This window comes from Rousettus aegyptiacus, unplaced genomic scaffold, assembly GCF_014176215.1.
Source record: "Rousettus aegyptiacus isolate mRouAeg1 unplaced genomic scaffold, mRouAeg1.p scaffold_m13_p_1, whole genome shotgun sequence".
Lineage (NCBI taxonomy): Eukaryota > Metazoa > Chordata > Mammalia > Chiroptera > Pteropodidae > Rousettus > Rousettus aegyptiacus.
In genome coordinates this window covers 159,702,553-159,706,647 of record NW_023416284.1, presented here as the reverse complement: position 1 = coordinate 159,706,647, position 4,095 = coordinate 159,702,553, and positions in this window count along the sequence as shown.

Sequence of the window (4,095 nt, the reverse complement as noted above, 5' to 3'; positions counted from 1 at the left end):
ATCATATAATCAGAGAGTGGTAGGGGCATGACTAGAATCCAGGTCTTCCTATTTCTAGTTTAGTGCTTCTTCAATACTCATAAAACATAACTCAAATTAGCTGCTTTGAAGCCCCCAGGTTGAAATCTTGTTTGAAAGATTTTAGCATATCCCTGGACATATATTAGACTTCCACACCTAAGGACACTTGGGATCTAAGTTCTGTCTGAAGATCTGGCATCACTCTGTATAAGTTCTCTTTTTGGGGGGTAAATATAATGGTTGTAACATGCTGGGACTCTATGAAAAAGAGTTTGTGTATGTGTGGTATAGTGAATATGAAACCTGGAATATTTCTCTGGGCTGGAACCACTTTCTAAAAGATATCGAACCAGGTCACCCAATCAGTTTCTAAATCACTAATACTTGAGACTAGCTACCACACATGCCAAAGAAGAAGTTATTACATAAGGTCTGACATTAGAACCTGAAGAGTTGTACACACCATTCAAGTTTAGAAACAGAGGTTACACCGATGTGGGTTGCATCCCCTTTGGAGACATGTGCACACTGCAGGAGCTGTGGCTGATGGCACGTAGGGTGCAAAGTTCTGAAGTGCAGTTTATCCGGGAAATCTACATCTGACTGATTGTTGAGAAGGCCAGAGTCTTTATAGCTAGACTTCTGGACTTTTAATAGCAGTTTAATCCCCTATTGTCTAAGGAGGAATGGTTCTGGAATACCATACTTTGAATGGGAACAAATATCTAGAAGAGAACTGACAACCTGTGGACACGGATGTTTTGGTTGATTGTATGTTTCTCCATGAGTCTCAGGTTTTTAGGATGGTTATTCTGATCTCTTTTCTGACTTCATTTCCTTCTGTTTCTTTACTCCTTTGTTATCAAAAATTGTGTGTCTGAGATAACTGATATAATGGTCAAAGGTAACTTTGGGTAACTGATTTGATTTTATAATAAATTTGAGGGTTCCAAAATCTAGATTAAAGAAAGGACAGAATATCCCAGCTGACATCCTAATTTGTTGTTGGAAGATGATTGCAAATCATATTATTTCATTTAATTTCATTTCATTTCGCTTTTATTTTATTATTTTTATTAAAATTATTAGGGTGACATTGGTTAATAAAATCAAATAACTTTCAAGAGTACAATTCCACAATATATCAAATATATATTGCATCAAGTCATATTTTAAATTATACCCTATTTCCTATAAAAAGTGCAATAATAGAAATTGGAAGCCCATTTCAATCTATAAAAATACTAAAATTAATAACCTAAATAAATAAAACAAAAATGTATGAGCAGTTGCTTAGGTGTTAGAAGGCTCTCCTATGCTCTAAGTTTGACTCATTCACCTGCACAGAAAGAAAGAACTGGTAGCCAAGTAGGGAGCAGAGTATTGGCTTTATTCATGGCTATGCAGGTACATTAAGTAATCTCCAAAATGAAGAGCTATCAAGTAAAAGCTGAATTGGAGACACTACTAAGGTCTAAATCATTCTACTCTTTCTCTCTCCATCACTGGACCCTGTGTCTCTGGCAGTTACACTAGAACAGAACACCGGCCTTCTTAACTGACAGAGAGTTGAGCATCTCAAAGGTAAAGGAATGTGGACCAGAGGAACCTGTAACACAGAAACCCTGAAGGGAGTCAAGAGAGAAGCAGGAATTATGTACTCCAATACTTTTCTCTTTGCTTTTTGCCCATAGAAACATGAGAAAATGGAAAATAAGGGTTTCAATTTCCTTTAATAGTAGTTTTACATAATTATAAGCCAAAAATATGTAAGTCATATTATCATTAATCCTTTTGGCTGAGGCTCATTAATATAAAAGCTGTGAGACTGTCAGATTGAAGACATGTCTGTTATAGGTAAATCTCCCTAGAACAGAATATGCTTCATTTGCTACATACGGAAACCACAAATTTCATTCAAAATAAGCATCTACTCTCCAAAATGTTTAATTTCTAACTCAGTGAGCATGAAGACCCCAGATGTATTATAATGATAAGTTATGAGAAAAAGAAATTTGCATTTTCTTCAATGATCTTCACTCTAAGTGCAGCTATACTGCCCTATTCTTGACTTTGTGTCAGTATTGGTGTTGATGAGGAAATGGGTATTTGGGGTCCTTTTCAATGAAGGTAATTTGTAATTATAAATATGGGAATTGGTGGTTACTAGGGGCAGGGGTGAGGATTTTATTCATAGTAAGAAAAGTCATAAAGTGAAGAGGTTTCCATTCAAAACCCCTTAAGTTGTGAGTCTCATTTTGGTTTTAAAATATGATAAAAACAAAAACCATGTGCTGAAATAATTTTAATGAAATTTTACTCAAAAAGCTTTTTTCATTAACATAGCTCCTTGACTGGAGTTGATCCCCTTTCCTTTCATAAAACAACCACATTAATTTTTAATCAAGCCATTTTCTTGCCTAAAAACTTCTATAGTTGCCTATTGCGACAAGATAAATTCCAAAATATTCATCTTGTTATAAAAACCCTTTGTGTTTTTGAGCTTTCTAGACTTATCTATAACCCCTCAGGCCCCAATAGAACTGCCTTACTTGGATGTTCTAACATTCAACTTGGCAAGAAGGCACAACCCATGTCCCAGGACAGATACTGAGAATTTTCTAGTAACTAAGGGTCTGCTCCTTGTCTTTTTCTTCTTGAGCTTCCTGTCTTCATATGTGAAGTCAAGCAATCTGACTTCTTTTGTATCACTTGGGAACAGATGACAAATTCTCACTTCCTTCTGTGAGGAAGGACTTAGAAGCTCAGTTTCTGTATGTATCCATTCAATTAACATGCACCAGGGGCCTGCCCTGTGCCAGGTACACAGGACTCAAGAGCATTCCAAATGCCTCTGACTCTGAGAGGGTTTCTGGAGACTTGAATGCTCTCCCTGTCCTCACCTCCCCCCTACCAGTCTCATTCAGAATTTTATCAAAGGCTTGTGATGGTTTAGACAATTATTCTTCACTAACACAAACACTGGTCTATCTAGACTTAACACAGCTCTTCCCGTTTGATCCAAAGCATGTCTTTAGGATGAGGAGCTCCCTCCCCAAGCAGGAGAAGCTGAGTTCTTTCCACAGCTGTGTGAGAGCAAAGCATCTGCTCATTTCTGCATGACTGAAGAGAAGAGATAGTGGCTTTCTGAAATGTGTCTTTTTCTTCCGTAGGTCCGGGGGAAACACTGCGTCTCCGCGGGGTGGGGGCGGGGGCGGGAGGTGCGGGCGGGAGTGCGGGAGGGAGGGCGTCGGGAGGGAGGGAGGGCGGGAGGGAAGCGAGGCGAGGGCGGGAGGGAGGGAGGAGGGGGGGCGGGAGGGCGGGGAGGGAGCGAGGTGAGGTGAAGCGAGCGAGAGAGCGCGGCAAAACACTCTGAAGCCAGCAAGAATTACCTCCTTCCTTAGTACGTCCGTCCTTATAATCATTGCTTTTCTTTCTTTCTTTTCCTCATTTTCTTCCTTTCGTCCTTCCTTTTTTCCTTTTTTTCTCATTTAGAATGTGTGTGTGTGTGTGTGTGTGTGTGCGCGCGCGCATATGTAGCGATAGGGAGGCATTCTGTAGGAAGGCATTGCCCGTTAGGGCCAGGGAAAATAAAAAGTGAGCATCTCCGGGAAAATGTTTAAGCATAATACTAGAGAATAAAATTGGATGATCAGTTAGATTCCAGAATTTTGTCAGTGTGCAAACATAGAAATAGAGATATAATGTAAGAAAATCACTGAGAGAAAAAGTCACAAAATCAGTAATTGTTCTTACTGATAAGGTCAGTTAAGTGTGAATTTTCTTCTTTACATATTACCAAATTTTCTACAATAAACGTTTGTTACTCTATAATGAGAAAAATAAAAAATGAAAATCAAACATCAGAAATATTTTCTTCCCTGAGAGTTGTTCGTTGCCTGGAAAAGTCCAGTAGACCCTTCCTCAGGGGGCCTATCTTGGTAGAAGAGGTGTCAATATCTCTTTGTCGGTATCTTCTTTTCAGACCTGAACTTCCTCTCTTGACATTTCCTTCAAGACTGTCAGCCTCTAACCTGCTCAGCTCTTAACTGTGCCACTGTCCTTTGCCCTAGG